Below are 19,470 nucleotides of genomic sequence, written 5' to 3' on the forward strand. Positions count from 1 at the left end.
AAGGAACTCCAGAACCTTCCTGAGGGTCTTGAGGATCCCAAAACAGGTGCCAACCACCCGGTTGACCTGGGTGCCAAAGGTTAGATCGGAGTCGAACCAGACCCCTAGATTCCTCGCCTCCAGGCAGGGGGTGGGTGCCATTCCCAAGCAAGGAGGCCACCACGCCGACGTCCACGCCGCTCGGTCTCCCCCTACCACCAGCACCTCGGTCTTGTTGCCGTTAAGTTTAAGGCAGTTGGCAGACATCCAGGCAGCAAGATCTTGCATGCATGCTCTGAAGATGTCTGCCGCAAGGCCGGGTGCACGCGATAGGGAGATGACCAGCTGCGTGTCGTCAGCGTATGACACCAAGCGCAGACCGTAGCTCTCCACTATGGAGGCGACTGGGGCCACATATAGATTAAAAAGCGTTGGGCTTAGGGACGAGCCCTGTGGTACCCCTTGGTCCAATGCCATTCGCCTGGAATAGCAGTCGCCCTGCCTGACTTGGAAGCCACGGCCCGATAGGAACGACTGGATCCATTTTAGCGCTGCATCACCCAGCCCTGCCTTGTTCAGACACTGTAGCAAGATGGAATGTGCCACAGTGTCGAACGCGGCGCTGAGGTCCAGCAGGATCAGGGCCATAGTGTGGCCCTCGTCGACCCCCTGTCTGATGGATTCGGAAGCCATGAGGAGTGCCGACTCCGTCGAATGTCGAGGTCTGAATCCGAATTGGGTGGGGTGAAGGAGATTAGACTCTTCCACAAACTGCATTAGCTGCCGATTCACCAACTTCTCAGCCACTTTCGAGAAGTAAGGAAGAAGGGAAATGGGGCGCAGGTTCTCCAGCTTCTCGAAGCTAATATTAGGCTTCTTGCGAAGGGGGAGCACAACTGCTTGTTTCCATTCCCAGGGCACAGTGCTGGACCTGAAGGAAATGTCCAGCATGTGCCTGATATATGGTTCTAATGTTGTCAGGCTGTCCCCCAGCCGTTTAGGAGATGCTGGGTCCCGTGGGGAACCTGATTTCACTGATCTACATATGTTGATCAGGTCTTCAGCTGGTGGGGTGAAGAAATTAAGCAGCAGATTGTGACCATCTACCTCTCTAACTGATGCCTCAACTTTTCCATCTATCGCTGGTTGGGCAGGGAAGGCGGAGTATATTTTGGACACTTTGTCGCTGAAGTAGTCGGCAATACGATTACAAGCAGCCAGAGAGCAATCCTCTGGTCCTGCTGTGGATTCGGAGACAGCAAGAGATTTGTATACACAGAACAACTCTTTTGCTGAGTTCTCTGCATCCAAAATTCTCTCTGCGTAGTGGGCAGTTTTTGTTATCCTGATAAGATTATGATATTCTCGTCGGTGAGTGAGATATTTCTCTCTCGCCTGACTGTCATAGGCTACCCTCCACTGCCTCTCCGCTCGCTTACACTCCCTCTTGGCACCACGCAATTCTTCGTTAAACCATGGTGCCGATCTCTGTTTACGACCACCCTTCTTAAGATGGTTTAAAGGGGCCGTTTGGTCCAGCGCAGCCGTGATTCGTTCGTTAAGTAGTTTATTTACCGAATCCACATCATCGTCTACAGGGGGGCCATAGGCTGTAAGAGCCTCATTAAATTTGGGCAGGGAAAACCTAGCCCATTTGCGCCTGAGATAGTTAAGGGGAGTGGGAGCGGTAACCTTATTTTTAGGGAGAGAGATTTCAAAAGGCACCAAGAAATGGTCAGTCCACGGGAGAGGCGCTGGAGGAGCCACCCTAACATCCTCCCAGTTAGCAAAGACTGGGTCAAGCAAATGACCATGTTGGTGTGTTGGAAGGTGGCCCTTCAGCTCTAATTGTAGTGCTTGGAGATCCTGCCGGAACTCCATCACTCCCTTGTCTAGTGAATCTTCGAGGTGCATGTTAAGGTCTCCGAGTAGCAGAAACTTATCCCTCCGCAGCGCCATCTCAGTGGCACACTCTATGAGGGTGCCCTTAAACCTTGCCAAGGGGCCCGGGGGGCGGTAGACTAAATAACCTTTCACAGTTGTACCCCCATTGATTTTTATCGTAAACATCCCCACCTCACTTGCCGCCAGCTGAACTGACTCAATTTGACAGGCGAGGTTGTGTTTAAATGCAAGCGCTATGCCTCCTCCTCTGCCCTCAGGTCTATCTAGTCTTACCATCAGATAGTCATCCGGTAATGCCTGAATGATGTCAGGGTCAGAGTGTGTGTCCAGCCATGTTTCTGTTAGAAATAGCAGGTCCAATTGTCTGTCCACGAGGAGGTCGTGGATGTCGAACTTATGGCAGCGCAACGACCTCACATTGAGCAGGCCGCACAACAGGGTGGGGCTGTTCCGAGTATCTGCCATTACCGTGCGGAACCGATATTGGCAGAATATGCAGCCTGTGTCCCCCCCTGCATGCATAGTGTGGAGGCCGTGACTGCAAGTGACGGAGGCCAGATTCAGCAGTTCGTCCCTACTCCACTGGAGCCGGTTGACAGGACCAGGGGGTGTGGCCCTTGGCCGTGTCCGGTCGCGGACGGGCGCAGACGGGCTTGGCTTTGGCGCGGCTTCGGCGCGCGCCCAGCGTGCCCGCTGCGCACGTCCGCTGCGCTTCCTAGGCCAGGGTACCATTTTGTATAGACAGGGGCGGGCGGGTCTGAGCACTAGAGTGCTCGCCCAGCTCGTCCCCCTCACCCAAGATGGCGGGACCGGTGAGGAGGGATCGGGGGTTCGCGCCCTGCTAGCTACAATATAAGTTTAAAACACAATGGGGCAGTATTATACACGCAGTCTGTATATACACAAGGCAACAATTTTAAAATATTTTTAAAAAGATAGCAGCAATTCCGAGCCTAAAACCGTCCCGGCTTTCCGCCTCAGGACATCACTCTTACCGCGCTCACAAATCAGCGAGGCACCGGAGTGAGGAGCTTTTGTAGAGACAGGGGCGGGCGGGTCTGAGCACTAGAGTGCTCGCCCAGCTCGTCCCCCTCACCCAAGATGGCGGGACCGGTGAGGAGGGATCGGGGGTTCGCGCCCTGCTAGCTACAATATAAGTTTAAAACACAATGGGGCAGTATTATACACGCAGTCTGTATATACACAAGGCAACAATTTTAAAATATTTTTAAAAAGATAGCAGCAATTCCGAGCCTAAAACCGTCCCGGCTTTCCGCCTCAGGACATCACTCTTACCGCGCTCACAAATCAGCGAGGCACCGGAGTGAGGAGCTTTTGTAGAGACAGGGGCGGGCGGGTCTGAGCACTAGAGTGCTCGCCCAGCTCGTCCCCCTCACCCAAGATGGCGGGACCGGTGAGGAGGGATCGGGGGTTCGCGCCCTGCTAGCTACAATATAAGTTTAAAACACAATGGGGCAGTATTATACACGCAGTCTGTATATACACAAGGCAACAATTTTAAAATATTTTTAAAAAGATAGCAGCAATTCCGAGCCTAAAACCGTCCCGGCTTTCCGCCTCAGGACATCACTCTTACCGCGCTCACAAATCAGCGAGGCACCGGAGTGAGGAGCTTTTGTAGAGACAGGGGCGGGCGGGTCTGAGCACTAGAGTGCTCGCCCAGCTCGTCCCCCTCACCCAAGATGGCGGGACCGGTGAGGAGGGATCGGGGGTTCGCGCCCTGCTAGCTACAATATAAGTTTAAAACACAATGGGGCAGTATTATACACGCAGTCTGTATATACACAAGGCAACAATTTTAAAATATTTTTAAAAAGATAGCAGCAATTCCGAGCCTAAAACCGTCCCGGCTTTCCGCCTCAGGACATCACTCTTACCGCGCTCACAAATCAGCGAGGCACCGGAGTGAGGAGCTTTTGTAGAGACAGGGGCGGGCGGGTCTGAGCACTAGAGTGCTCGCCCAGCTCGTCCCCCTCACCCAAGATGGCGGGACCGGTGAGGAGGGATCGGGGGTTCGCGCCCTGCTAGCTACAATATAAGTTTAAAACACAATGGGGCAGTATTATACACGCAGTCTGTATATACACAAGGCAACAATTTTAAAATATTTTTAAAAAGATAGCAGCAATTCCGAGCCTAAAACCGTCCCGGCTTTCCGCCTCAGGACATCACTCTTACCGCGCTCACAAATCAGCGAGGCACCGGAGTGAGGAGCTTTTGTAGAGACAGGGGCGGGCGGGTCTGAGCACTAGAGTGCTCGCCCAGCTCGTCCCCCTCACCCAAGATGGCGGGACCGGTGAGGAGGGATCGGGGGTTCGCGCCCTGCTAGCTACAATATAAGTTTAAAACACAATGGGGCAGTATTATACACGCAGTCTGTATATACACAAGGCAACAATTTTAAAATATTTTTAAAAAGATAGCAGCAATTCCGAGCCTAAAACCGTCCCGGCTTTCCGCCTCAGGACATCACTCTTACCGCGCTCACAAATCCATATATATATATATTACCTACTGGCGATAGCCAGTAGGTATATATAGTTAGGACCTAGCTACCATAGGAAATCCGCAACATTTTATTGGGAATAACTTTGGCGCCAGTTGAGGAATTTGCGTGTAATTTTCCCCAAATTTTGGCCAGCTCTGCTCCGCTCCTTCCCTGAAAGTTTCAGGTGGATTACGGAATGAACGGAATTACGCCAAACTTTGCAAAATTGTAGGGACTGGTACGCAGATGTGCCTTTGATATGTTGGTGAAAATTGCTCCAGTGGTTTTTACGAAAATTAGGTTAAAAAACACATATATCTATATGAGCTTACGGGTACGCGCACCGTACGCGTACCGTAGGCGTACGTGCGCGTACCCTTACGTGCGCGAGCGCGATCCTGATTGGCTGGTAGTCGACTGTCAACATTCCAAACTGTCCAAACCAGGAAGAGTTGGCCACCATCTTGTTTCTCAGGAGAACTGAGGCACAAGAGAGCCCAAAACAAGAGTGGAAAACACAAAAAAGGGGCAGGGTAGAGACCCCTAACGCTTCTCAGGGGGTCCCAGAAGGACCCCCAAGGGCAAAAAATAAATAAATAATAAAATCGGAAAAATCGCGGGGTACGAGCACGGAACGCGTACGGTACGCGTACCCTGCGTGCGTCCATACGCGTACCGTGCGCGTTCCGTGCTCGTACCCCGTGATTTTATTAAAAAAATAATTATTTTGCCCTTGGGGTCCTTCTGGGAGAACTTGAGACGGGCTAGGGGGTCAGGAGGTCTCTACCCTGCCCCCTTTTTGCGTTTTCCACTCTTGTTTTGTGCTCTCTTGTGCCTCAGTTCTACTGAGAAACAAGATGGCTGCTCAGGTGGTACCAGAAGGATATTAACATATAAAAATGTTATTCGCGAATAGAATTTGCATTTACAAAACCTTTGAAGTTTTTTGAAAAAAAATATAGGCTTCACGCCAGATATAGGGGTCGATTAGGATCGCGGACGGAAACGTGTTCCGTACGCCGAGGAAGGTGGCAAGATACTCCGGACCGGTCCGCGGATAAACCGCTATAGCGATTAGGATAATATATGAACGAAACACCGATCGCGGAGGACGGAGGACACCAAACTCCGTCCGCAGCGGTCGGAGTACACCTGAGACCGCCGCAAGCGGACGGAACCGAAGAAACACCAGTCGCCGTGTACGCACATGACCACGAGAACATCCACATCTCCCGCTATACCTGCGTAGTCTCCGTGTCCGCGATTAGGATAACTCAGCAAGTACCCCGGTAGGCACCGCAATCCACGTCCGCTGCGGTAACAATGCAACGAGACACCGTGCTTCACAGCGGAAGGCCAACACGAACAACATCCCTACCGTCAAACCAATGCCAAACAGTGTGACGGAAGTAAATACCAAACACAGGAAACTGAACAACCACCCACCTGAAACATCAAAACCAATCACAAGACACAATGACCCACCCCCAAGTACCACATAATGCACACCAGTCAACACACCCACCTAGCACCTGACTGCCAATAACCATTGAGAAAGGACCAAGACACAGACTATAAATGAACTCCCACCCACTCCCGAAATCCTCTGCATCACAGCATAGCTGCTAGCAAGAGACACAAGAGAACATACAGCACACACCGATAGAACACACATAACCACCACCCAAACACACCCACAACACAAAGACCCACCACACCATTCCTACACACCACACACCTGCACCTCCCAACTCACTCAAACCCACACCCCGAGCACCACACACCATGGCACCAAAAAAGAACCCCAAATTCACAGACACAGAGTTAAAGGTAATGGTGGATGAAATCATCCGTGTGGAACCCCACTTATTCGGGGCCCTAGTCCAGCAGACCAGCGTAGCCAGGAAAAATCACATGTGGGACAGGATAGTCACTAGGGTGAATGCGTCTGGGACCGTGCCGAGGACCAAGCAGGAGATTCAGAGGCGGTGGCATGACCTCAAAACCCGTGTTAAAGCAATCCGTGCCAAAAACCATCTCCGGGCACATCACACTGGCGGTGGAACCCCCCCCGGAGCCCTTACCCTACACCGACTGGGAGGACAAGGTGCTGAGCATACTGCACCCAGAGACCCTTGAAGGAATTGAGGAAGGAGAAGAGGCTGGTAAGTACAAACCAAGCACCACAAGCACAACAACATGGTGTGCCTCACACAACTCAGAAGACACATCTCCCAGACCCCAACCCATGCATGCAGTCCACATACTCACCAACGTCTAAACCACTCCAACAGGCCCCCATGTCCATAGGGATGGCGGTGGTGGTGGGTGGGGTGTGTGAGAGGATGGCACTACAACTCCCAACAGGCCCCCATGTCCATAGGGAGGGCGGTGGTGGTGGGTGGGGTGTGTGAGAGGATGGCACTACAACTCCCAACAGGCCCCCATGTCCATAGGGAGGGCGGTGGTGGTGGGTGGGGTGTGTGAGAGGTCACTAGTACAACTCCCAACAGGCCCCCATGTCCATAGGGATGGCGGTGGTGGTGGGTGGGGTGTGTGAGAGGATGGCACTACAACTCCCAACAGGCCCCCATGTCCATAGGGAGGGCGGTGGTGGTGGGTGGGGTGTGTGAGAGGTCACTAGTACAACTCCCAACAGGCCCCCATGTCCATAGGGAGGGCGGTGGTGGTGGGTGGGGTGTGTGAGAGGATGGCACTACAACTCCCAACAGGCCCCCATGTCCATAGGGAGGGCAGTGGTGGTGGGTGGGGTGTGTGAGAGGTCACTAGTACAACTCCCAACAGGCCCCCATGTCCATAGGGAGGGCGGTGGTGGTGGGTGGGGTGTGTGAGAGGTCACTAGTACAACTCCCAACAGGCCCCAATGTCCATAGGGATGGCGGTGGTGGTGGGTGGGGTGTGTGAGTGGATGGCACTACAACTCCCAACAGGCCCCCATGTCCATAGGGAGGGTGGTGGTGGTGGGTGGGGTGTGTGAGAGGTCACTAGTACAACTCCCAACAGGATCCCCATGTCCATAGGGATGGCGGTGGTGGTGGGTGGGGTGTGTGAGAGGATGGCACTACAACTCCCAACAGGCCCCCATGTCCATAGGGAGGGCGGTGGTGGTGGGTGGGGTGTGTGAGAGGATGGCACTACAACTCCCAACAGGCCCCCATGTCCATAGGGAGGGCGGTGGTAGTGGGTGGGGTGTGTGAGAGGACAGCACAACAACTCCCAACAGGCCCCCATGTCCATAGGGAGGGCGGTGGTGGTGGGTGGGGTGAGTGCGACTGGACACTGAAAAGTCATCAATTTAAAAATAACACGTAATGCCCACAGTACTTATCTGCACAATTTTGTTTTCCAGGTGATCGTAATCTCACAGGTGGAACCACCATCCGGCCTCAAGACTCGCCTCACTCAGGACTCTCTGGGGACGATTCCGAAGCCAGCTCCGGTGCGGAGGATGGTGCGGGCACAAGCAGGCAGCCAGGGCCATCTGGCTCCCAGGTGATTCCAGCACCGACTACTACGGCCTCTGTAATTCCCACCACACCGGCCACTGTGACCTGCACAGCCACCACCACCACCAGTACCACCACTCCTGCCTCTGCCACCCTGCCTAACCCACCGCACGACGCCGGGCCTGCGCCATCCCAGCCATGCAGGGAGAGTGTGCGGCACACCAGAGAGCCCAGGCCACACCAGGCAGGCAGGAGCACAAGGCAACAACGTGCAGAGGAAGGACACCCACCCAATCCCGTGGCACAGTCATTGGAAGCCCTAGCCAGGGTCCAGGCAAACTACGAGCGTGGGCAGGCACAGGCAGACCGTGCCCACCAGGACTCTGTGGAGAACACCGACATGTTGCGGGCCATTGAGAGCCGGCTTGGCCAAATTGTAGACATCATGTCCCAGAACACAACCATGTGGAGGGGATGGATAGCCCGCAACACCCCCACCCCCACCCCCCCCTCAACCAACGCCACGGGCAGCAACACCACCGCCACCGCCACCTGCGCCCCTGGTGACGGATGTGGAACCAGAGCAGCCGGCGCCCCCAGCTGACTCCGTCCCGCCTCCAAGATGGAGGGGCCGTCCAAGGCTGGAAGTGGGTGAGAGAAGTGTGGATGCTCCTTCCACACGCTCCAAGAGGGGCCGTCAATGACTGTGACATTGCCAGAGCCAGCCATTCACCAAGGAAACTATCCTGTCCCACTGCCCTGGCCGGCCCAAGACCGGCGTGCCGGCCATGTCAACCACCGCCGTGCCAGGCCGGGTCCACTACCGCCGTGCCAGCCCTGGCACGGCGGTAGTGGACGGGGCCTGGCACGGCGGTAGTGGACGGGGCCTGGCACGGCGGTGGTTGACATGGCCGGCACGCCGGTCCTGGGCCGGCCCTGGCACGGCGGTAGTGGACGGGGCCTGGCACGGCGGTGGTTGACATGGCCGGCACGCCGGTCCTGGGCCGGCCCTGGCACGGCGGTAGTGGACGGGGCCTGGCACGGCGGTCCTGGGCCGGGCTGGACCGGCCGGTGTAAAGTGGATGATGCAATGTGACTGTAAGGGGGGTCATGACCTGCCATGTCCATTGACATCAGCTAAAGGATGTGTTGGCCTGCACCTCCCCCGCCGAATACGTGCCCCGCCATGTTGGCGCCAGTGATTGAACATTGTTGCAAGTGGACCATCCGTCCCGGAGGCTACCACATGCGGGTGCCGGTGTGTGACCATGACGGTCTGTGCACGTGTAGCCAATGGGAAGTGTGAACAAGGCCCGCGTATGCCCAATCAAATGTAGCGTATGCTGTGCACCGCAACACCCGGGCCAGTCATTGGCCCTTTTCCAAACACGCATCCAGGGCTGACCAATGGCTGGCGACGTATGCCACTGACATTGCCTCAGGGCCCTATATATGTGTGATTTGCAAAAGCACACATTCTACGATGACCACCGACTGCTGCCTGTGACCATCACCTCGACCTGCTGCTGCGGAGCTGACCACCGACTGCTGCCTGTGACCATCACCTCGACCTGCTGCTGCGGAGCTGACCACCGACTGCTGCCTGTGACCATCACCTCCACCTGCCGCTGCTGAGCTGACCACCGACTGCTGCCTGTGACCATCACCTCGACCTGCTGCTGCGGAGCTGACCACCGACTGCTGCCTGTGACCATCAACTCGACCTGCTGCTGCGGAGCTGACCACCGATTGCTGCCTGTGACCATCACCACGACCTGCTGCTGTGGAGCTGACCACCGACTGCTGCTCTAGTGCCATACTCCGTGAACTTGCCATGTCGAGAGTCAAAGAGATCCTGTCTCGTCCCTTAACCGCCGCGGAGCTGGATGTCCTCGTGGACGGTGTGCTCCGCAACTTCGGACGGCTGTACGGCGCACCCGGACAGGTGGTAAGTGCAGTGGGGGACATGTTGGTGTGCATGAGGTGGTCCATTACACCTGGCCTCTGCAATCTTGGCAGTGTGCTGTGGGCCCAACACGATTGTCGGAATGTGCATGTCTGCTGAGAGATACGTGTTGTCCCTATCTTTGTGACTGGCCAACTGTCCACTGACTTGCACCTTTTTGTCTCCCGTCATGGTAGGTAAAACTGCACCTTCGCAAGGACGTGTGGAGGAGCATTGCACGTGATGTACGGGCAGTGGGGGTGTCCAATAGACAACATACACACTGCCACAAACGCTGGGACGACATTTCCAGGCTGAGCAAGAATGTAGCGGACACTAGGGATGATTCCAAGAACGCCACGTCTGGCCCGACGCTCAATGACCCCTCGCATGCATCGTATCATTGCTGGGACGCATCCTGACCTGTCCGACCGGCTGCGTGTGGATCAACAGCAAAGTAGCGGTAAGCATACTGTCTGTGTATGTTGCATGGTAGTGCAATGCATGTATTGTTGCCCAGACACATTAGTGACTCCAGTGTAGCACATGTATCGTTGCAATGGCATGTGGGTGCCATTGGCGGAGTCAAAGGTCACTTCCAGGTCCGGCATGTTCATACGCCACTCGCTAAGCAGTTGAGTGTTGATGCACATGCTGTAGTGGTCCGTCGCCCCATGGCAAGACATGTGTGCAGATGTACGTGCTCCTGCCCTGTCCGCATGCTGTACAGGTTACACGGCCAACAGCACTTATTTCATGTGAGGATGACTGGTATGGGTGGGCCGTGTGCAGGTTTGGGGCTACATGTACTTTGTCAGCTATTGCATTAGGGATTCCTTGGCCTACTGTACGTGAGTGTGCCCATGACTTACACCTCTTTTCTGTGCTTTTCAGCTTTGGCAGAGGCCACTCAGCCACAGACGGCAGAGATGATTGGAGGCAATGCATCCAGGTCAGACTTCACGCACACGCAGACTGACACAGAAGAGGGCAGCGCCGGTGAGGGGGACAGGACCGTCCCTGAGGACTCGCATGTGGAGACAACATCGTCCTCATCTTCCGACAGTGTTGGTGAGTCTGCACTGTTGTCACAGACTGGAAGTGGCCAATCAACACCTTTGGTCGGGACACAGCACACAGGGCCCACACTGCCGCCAAATGCACCATGTACTGTTCATGCACGCAGGAGTAGGGGGAGCAGAGTGGCGTTCGGTCTCTGCACCGCTGCCCCAGCCTCGGTGAGCCAAAATGCACTTTGTGCTGAGGCTGTTGATCTGCTGCGACAGCTGTGTGTGGGGCAGACCAATATGATAAATGCATTCCAAGACTACGATAGGAAGTTGGGGCAGGTGGTGGCATTCATGGAAGGGATGCATGGAGATCTTGCTGGTCTACACAGTACAGTTCAGTCATTGGCTAGCAGTGTGTCGTCTGCCATTGTACAGTCGCATGGACTGGGTGCTACTTCTGTTTCCCCATCTATCACACTGGATGTGTCAGGGGGGAGTGTACATTCTGACCAGGACTCCAATACAGGTTATTGCACTAGAAGCAGCGTCAGCCAGCACATCAGGGCACGGAGGGCTCAGACACCATCCCCTAGGTCAGCAAAATCTGTTCACAAAGACAACGTCAGATACACTGGAGTACACACACGGGATCCACAAGTGGTGTTGGGGGAAATGCCTCCACATGCTACACAGGCATCCCACACAAAAGGTACTCCCAAGACAAGGGTTACTCCCAGTTCCATGGACACTACTTTGGACAAGGACAGTCAGAAGACAAAGCCACCTCATAAGAGCAGGGACACTCTCAAGGGCAGGGACACTAGTAAGGAAGGGGCCACTCCCAAGGGCAGGGACAAGGACAGTCAGGAGACAAAGGCACCTCATAAGAGCAGGGACACTCCCAAGGACAGGGACACTACTAAGGAAGGAGCCACTCCCAAGGGCAGTGTAGGAGAGTAGGGTCTGCAATCCTATGATCACCCAGATTTTTTGCTTTTGTTTCACTGGTTTACGACTTTCTCTGGCTGTGGGCCTGCCAATCAGACCCACAGCCTGGCTGTTCTCTCTCTAAATTACAACATGTACCCTAGGTGCATTTACCAATTGGTACTGGGCCACCTTATCAGACCCTGTAACTCAGGGCATAGGTGTACCCAGGGCTGCCAGGGGCTGCAGCATGTATTATGCCACCCCTGGCTGGCCTCCTAAATTTGACACAACTGGCTGCATGACAGCTGGGGCAAAGTCGTGTAATCACCCTTTGCTGTAGGTGTAGTATACCTATACCTAACCCTAAAATGGACACACAGATTCCTATCAGTCACTCCTATGGCAGGCCTTGACAATCCTGAAGGCAGAGTGCTTGGAATCGTGTGAGATGGTGCTCTGGCATGATCTGAGCCTGTCTGCAGCTTGCGGAACCAAGTCCTAATAGCTGTTCCATGATATCGCATACCATATACTCTTAAGTGCATTATAATCCTCGCGGTTAAATGCTAACTTTGGTATTGCTTTATCAAAACATGTCGAGTAAGGTGTCATACGAATTGGAATACTAACCCCTCGCCAATTCTGGCGACGGGGTTAGCATTCCACCCTTCTAGAGGGACACGACATGTATGTAACTGTGAACCCCGGTTAAAGTTAACTAAAGCCTCAGCTCCACAAAATGGATGCTGCCACCACAGACACGAGTCTGACCTCCTGCTGCTGGGAGTCCTTCCAGCGAGGGAGGCTTGGACAAAGGGTTTCCTGTCCGGGGCGGTGCTAGCACCATCCCAGACATGGTTTTGTGTATCCTGGGTAGGCAGGGCTTTTCAGGAAGGTGACTGCTGAGTGGCACCCCGGTGCTCACTACGCATAGGCCAGTCAGAACCAGTTCCAGGGGCACACCAGCCCCTGGCCTGGGGAAAGTCCGGCAGGGGAGAGGGGTGTAACCACCCCCTCCTGGTCCCACCCATAGGCAGGACCTAGTCACCGGGTCAGCCCCCTTTTTTAGTATAAAGATGGGAGCGGGCCCCCTGTTAAAATTAGATCATCTTTGGAATCAAGACACGACTTTCTGCGAAAGGACATCAAGATTTATTCTTCAAGATTCTCCCTTGTGGCTAAGGAGTAGTCACCCTGCATCAAGCGGGCACCATCCTAAGAACACTGCGGTCTGCTGCAAGTCCTTCTTCACGAATCCGACGACCCAGCTCGACGAGACCCGGCTTCCCTGGCACCTCTGACCTCTACTCACCTCTACAGCAAAGCTGAGAACTGTGAGTGCGACGAGACCTCGAGGGACCGACGATCGCCAAGACTGCACGACTTCTTTGTAACAAGCCCACCGAGTCTTCCACTGGTGAGTGCTTTGGGGTCCGAGAAGCCCCAACCCTGAGCAGCTCCTGCACCGAAGATCAGCCCTCCAGCATCTCCACGATCTGCGTGGGGCCCTTCTGCTTTTGCGTGCTCTCCGCGCTGTGTGGCTACTAGCCGGCTGGCTTGTGGCCTTCTACACGACGCCCGATGACATCACTGCTGCTGGTCTGGTTGCTCCAGACTGGCCCTTGCTTCCTTCTTCAAGAGAGGCATCCCGGACCCTCCTGGTCCACTCCAGACGCCATTTTGAGTCCACCGCGTGGGCTTGAATTTGCCAAGGCTTGTTGCCCAATCCTGGGTCCAGCGACGCCGACAGCTTCAATCTTCGTGGGACAGCTCGCTCCTCCATCCTGGTCGCCGACAACGCCTCCTGGTCTGTGAGATCTGCGAGCACAGCGTCACCCACTCACCTAGTCGAGGTGACTACCATCCGGTGCCCTCCTGGTGCCACCTGACTACTGGCTAGTAGTCACGAACTTGGTCCCCTCTGCTTTCAGGTGTCATCTTCCTTCGATCCAGGCTTGGATCCATCGAACTTTCTTCACTGGTCGCCTGCCAGCAACTTCTTTCTTCCAGGCTACTGGTCCGTCTACGAGGATTCCCGACGTCCTTTGAGTCCTATGCAGCTGCAGCCCCTGGGCTAGGTAACTTCGGCATTTCGGTGCCCCAGCATAGCCTCACTATCCAAGGGTCAGAATCCACTTTCGTTTTCCTCCTACCAGGTCGGGTTCGCCCGAGAACACTAACTTTGCAAATTCTAGCTACCATAGACTTTGTCCCGCATCCCGCGTGAGAGTGCACACTCTGCACCCGAGTCCCCTGGGTCTCCTAGAAGTAATCTGAAGATTCTATAGTCAAGATCTAGCGATTCCAAAGCCTATTAGTACTGTACTTACCTGCTAGTAATTTCGCATTCCACTTTCAGAGTATATGGTTTTCCGTGCCCCTCGGGCATTTGTATATACTGTGCTAACTTAAGTATTTTCGTAAGAGTTTTGGTTTGTGCTTAGTACCCTGTCCTCATAAAGAGTACAGGGCTGTTGTGAATCTTAATAAATAACTTGTTTATTTTCATAACACTTGTGTGGTGTCCTTTCACTTGGTGTTCAAGGGGTATATGTGTGGTAAACAGCTGGCTTAACACGCCCTCTCGAGTCTTTAGCCTTAGACTGCTCGTATCCACGCTACTAGGATAGCTGGTCTATAAGGTTGACTTACAACCAATCATCAATAAGGGTTGCTGGACTGATACATAGTGTTCACTAGAATAGTGAGCACTGCATATCAGGCCACCTTCTCACATTGGTGAGCAGCGGTTGGGATTTGAGCTTGCTGTTGTTTTACCACACGTATCCTAAGAATATCTTGTTGAAAGATCACATAAGTACTGTTAGTACATATAACTAAGCTTAGAATACTCTGAGTTCTACTGAACCAGCTGTTGCAGCTCCTCAAGGCTTAGCACACCTTGGCTGCAACTCTTAGCAAGGGATCAGTAGGCAAACACATAGTGTAGGTAGGTGCATCACTTACACCACACTAGAAACAGTATGTCAGACAAAGGAGGAAACTCTGAGTCTCCCCTTGTGTCAGTGGACCCTCCACAGGTCCTCCCTTCCAGATATACTGTGCTTAGCTTCCATGAGTTACGACAAGTGTGTACCTCTAGGAAGATTAAGCAGGGGTCTAACCCCACAACTTCCTTTCTGATTGGTCTCTTAGAGACTTATGATGCCAGAAAAGCTGAGAAACTTCTTAGCTCTTCTAATCCAGATGGAGGTATGCCTCCCCTTGAGGGAACCAGAGGAGACCCTGACCTAATCCATCTCTCAGCTGAGACTGAAGAGGGGGAGGAGGATGAGGAGCCCTCTGGGGATGAGGCAGACAAGGGACAGGTAGAAGTCAGCAGACTAACCAGGTCCAACTTAAGCAGACATGAGATGAGTACTGGGGGACCCCTGGGACCACTCTCGGGTCAGCTTAACATTGGGAATGGACGAGCTAGGTCTCTATCCAGAGGCTCTGGCAGATCCCTTCAAACCAATGGCTCTCAACACTCCTCTCAGAAGGGGATGACATCCCCTCAGAGGAGGGTGTATGAAGCTAAAGAAAGGGCAGCCAATCTGAGGATTGAAAGGGAAGAACTTGCCCTGGCCAAAGAGAGGCTTGCCTTTGCTAGAGAGCAACAGTTAAGTGGGGTAGTCCCCACTGGTGGCAGCATTGTACCTAGCAATAGGGAAAGGAGTTTTGATACAAAACACCTAGGTAAGATAGTGCCCCCCTTTAAACAAGGGGAAGACATCCACAAATGGATTACTGCTCTGGAGAGGGCCTGCACTGTGCAGGGTGTTCCCCAGAGTCAGTGGGCAGCTATCTTGTGGCTCTCCTTTGAAGGCAAAGGTAGAGATAAGCTCCTCACTACAAGAGTGGAGGATGCTAACAATTACCAAGTCTTGAAAAACACACTGGTTGAAGGGTTTGGCCTAACCACTGAGCAGTACAGAGTGCTGTTCAGGGATACCCAGAAAACTCAGTCTCAAGATTGGTCTGACTTTGTAGATTGTGCCACTAAGGCTTTTGAGGGCTGGTTGCTGGGCAGTAAGGTTACTGATTATAAAGGATTGTACAATTTGATGATGAGAGAACAAATTTTAAACAATTGTCAGAACCAGTTGTTCCATCAGCATCTTGTTGACTCAGATCTGACCTCTCCCCAAGAATTGGGAAAGAAGGCAGACAGATGGGTTAGAACAAGAGTTAAACAGAACCAGGGCCAGAATCAAGGTGGTCAGAAGAAAGCAGACCAGAAGGGTAAAGATTCTAAGGGGGAACAAAATGACCAGAAGTCTTCGACAGGTCCCCAACAACCCAAAGAGGGTGGGGGTCAGGCTCCCCAAAAGAAGAAAGAAGGCCAATCTAAAAGGTGGTGCCAATACTGCAAAAGTAAAACTCACTGGTTTAGTGAGTGCACCAAGAAAGGAGGAGGGCAGACTCCTGCCACTGCAGCCCCTAAGGCACCTGTGCCCCCTAGTACAGTCAGCAGTGGTAGTGCACCTCCCAAGGGTTTAGTAGGGTTAACCCTGGGTTCTGAGGGGAGTGACAACTTAGTTGGCACCCTCACTCAGGCTGTCCTTGTTTGTACAGGGGATGTGGATATGTCCCCTGATATAAGTCCCAATACTTTGGGCAAATACAGACAGACACCTTTCATTAATGGAAAAATGGCTCAGGCCTATAGGGACACTTGTGCCAGTGTCACAATGGTGACACCTAACTTTGTGGACCCTGGACAGATCATGCCAGGTACAGAATTCCTGGTGACCAATGCAAGCAATGTCACTACCAATCACAGTATGGCAATTGTAGCTTTCTCCTGGGGAGGGGTAACTGGCCAAAAGAAGGTTGTAGTTAGTTCAGACCTCCCAGTGGATTGTTTGTTGGGCAATGATTTGGAGTCATCACAATGGTCAGAAGTGGAGCAGAGGACTCACATGGAAATGTTAGGCTTGCCAGCACATGTGTTTGCTGTGACCAGGTCACAGGTCAGGAAATGCCCCACTGAACAGGTGCTGGATCCGGAACAATGGACCAGACACCTTCCAAGAAGAAGAGCAGTAGGGTTAAGGCTGTGCCTTCCCCCTTGCCCCAGGTTGTGGATCAAGTCTCAGAGGAGGCTGACCTACAGGAATTGAGGGAAACTGAGCCTAGAGAGTTTGAACTTGATCAAGTTGAATTCTTGGGTTCAGGGGGGCCCTCAAGGGAAGACCTGGGGAAGGACCAGTTAGACTGCCCTTCTCTTGAACCCCTCAGACAGCAGGCTGCTGCTGAGGCTGCTGGGAACGCCACAGGTACCCACAAGGTATACTGGGAAGATGGACTCCTGTACACTGAGTCAAGAGACCCCAAGCCTGGCATGACCAGGAGGCTGGTTGTACCCTTGTCTCAGAGAGGTTTCCTACTTACCTTGGCCCATGAGATTCCCTTAGCAGGTCACTTAGGCCAGACAAAGACTTGGGACAGGCTTGTCTCACACTTTCACTGGCCTCACATGAATGAGGATACCAAGGAGTTTTGTCGCTCCTGTGTCACTTGCCAAGCCAGTGGTAAGTCAGGTGGCACAACAAAGGCCCCCCTTATACCAATGCCTGTGGTGGGGGTACCCTTTGAAAGAGCGGGGATTGACATTGTTGGTCCAATGGAACCCCAGACAGCATCAGGGCACAAGTTTATACTGGTGGTAGTGGATCATGCCACCAGGTATCCTGAAGCTATTCCACTTAGGACCACCACAGCACCTGTGGTGGCAAGGGCCCTAGTTGGAGTGTTCTCCAGAGTGGGCTTCCCTAAGGAGGTTGTCTCTGACAGAGGTGCAAACTTCATGTCAAGCTACTTAACTGCTATGTGGAAGGAATGTGGTGTCAATTACAAATTCACTACACCCTATCATCCACAATGCAATGGGCTTGTTGAAAGGTTCAACAGGACCCTAAAAGGGATGATTCATGGACTACCTGAAAAGCTCAGGCGTAGATGGGATGTCCTGATACCCTGCCTTCTGTTTGCTTACAGAGAGGTCCCACAAAAGGGGGTTGGCTACAGCCCTTTTGAACTTTTGTATGGGCATCCTGTGAGAGGCCCCCTGTGTTTGGTGAAGGAAGGATGGGAGAGACCTCTCAAAAAGCCTGCAACCAACATAGTGGACTATGTACTTGGTCTCCGCTCCAGGATGGCTGAGTATATGGAGAAGGCATCTGAAAACCTTAAGGCCAGTCAAGAACTTCAAAAAGCTTGGCATGACCAAAAGGCTGTCCTGACTGTTTACCAGCCTGGACAGAAGGTGTGGGTGTTGGAGCCAGTGGCCCCAGCAGCACTCAAAGACAAATGGTCTGGGCCCCACACAATTCTTGAGCAGAAGGGAGAGGTCACCTACCTGGTGGACCTTGGAACTCCCAGGAGCCCCCACAGGGTACTCCATGTAAACAGGCTCAAAGCATATGTCGACAGGAAGGACATGAGCTTGCTCATGGCCATAGATGAGGGACAGGAGGAAGAGAGTGGCCCTCTCCCAGACCTGCTCACTCAGAATCCTGATGATGGGTCAGTAGATGGTGTTGTCTTTTGTGGCAGCCTCTCTGAGCATCAACAGAAAGACTGTAAACAGGTTCTTCAGTCTTTCAGACATATGTTCTCTCTGACACCCAGTCAGACCAATTGGTGCACCCATGAGGTTGACACTGGTGACAGCCTGCCAGTCAAGAGTAAAATCTACAGGCAGCCTGATCATGTTAGAGACTGCATAAAAACTGAAGTGCAGAAAATGTTGGAGTTGGGAGTCATTGAACCCTCAGATAGCCCTTGGGCTAGTCCAGTAGTTCTAGTGCCAAAACCTCACACCCAAGATGGTAAGAGAGAGATGAGGTTCTGCGTAGACTACAGGGGTCTCAATGCAGTCACTAAGACTGATGCCCACCCAATACCAAGGGCAGATGAACTTATTCGGGAGTACTAGGGCTGCGAGCAATCTAGTGTTTAATCAGTGTATTCCTGTCGTTTTTATTCAACTGGAAGCAGCGTTTTTAAGCATCTAAAATTGTATGTTCTAAATTATCTTGGGGGCTTTTAATCATAGATATTTAACTGGGAATTAGACCAGGCACACTGACATTTACTCACGCTCTACCATTCTTCTTTTAGACTCGCCTTGCCGCTTTTGTTTGTGTGGAAGGCGGCGGCGGGCGCCATCTTGGGTGAGGGCTGGGGCTGCGCTCTAGTCGCGCTGGCCTCCCACCCTCCTCACGTTCTATATAATGAGTACCATGTTCAGACGGCGCAGCGGGCTGGCGCAGCGGGCGCGCGCCGAAGCCGCGCCAAAGCCAAGCCCGTCTGCGCCCGTCCGCGGCCGGACACGGCCCAGGGCCATAACCCCTGTGCCCCGACTGATGTACTCTTCCCAGTACTTAATAGAGCTGAATGCTGGTAAGATCTGTTCGACTTGTACTATTGCCCCACTGAAAGCTGCGACGGTCACTCGACTATTTGTGTGTCCGGCATGTGGATATCAGCTTCCCCAACCTAGTATTCCAGTCCATCGTGGACTACAGGATGGTGGGCCATATGCTGTAGTGAACAGAGCTTCGCATGGATGTCGAGCTGCGCTCATCAATACGCGCTCACTCCCATGTCATAGCTTTTATATTAATGAATTTATCGTCACCCATGATTTGGATCTACTGTTTGTCACGGAGACCTGGGCAGATGCCGGGTCGGGTCCGGATTTCTGTAATGCTACCC

Source organism: Lissotriton vulgaris, chromosome 7 (assembly GCF_964263255.1).
Source record: "Lissotriton vulgaris chromosome 7, aLisVul1.2, whole genome shotgun sequence".
NCBI classification, from domain to species: domain Eukaryota; kingdom Metazoa; phylum Chordata; class Amphibia; order Caudata; family Salamandridae; genus Lissotriton; species Lissotriton vulgaris.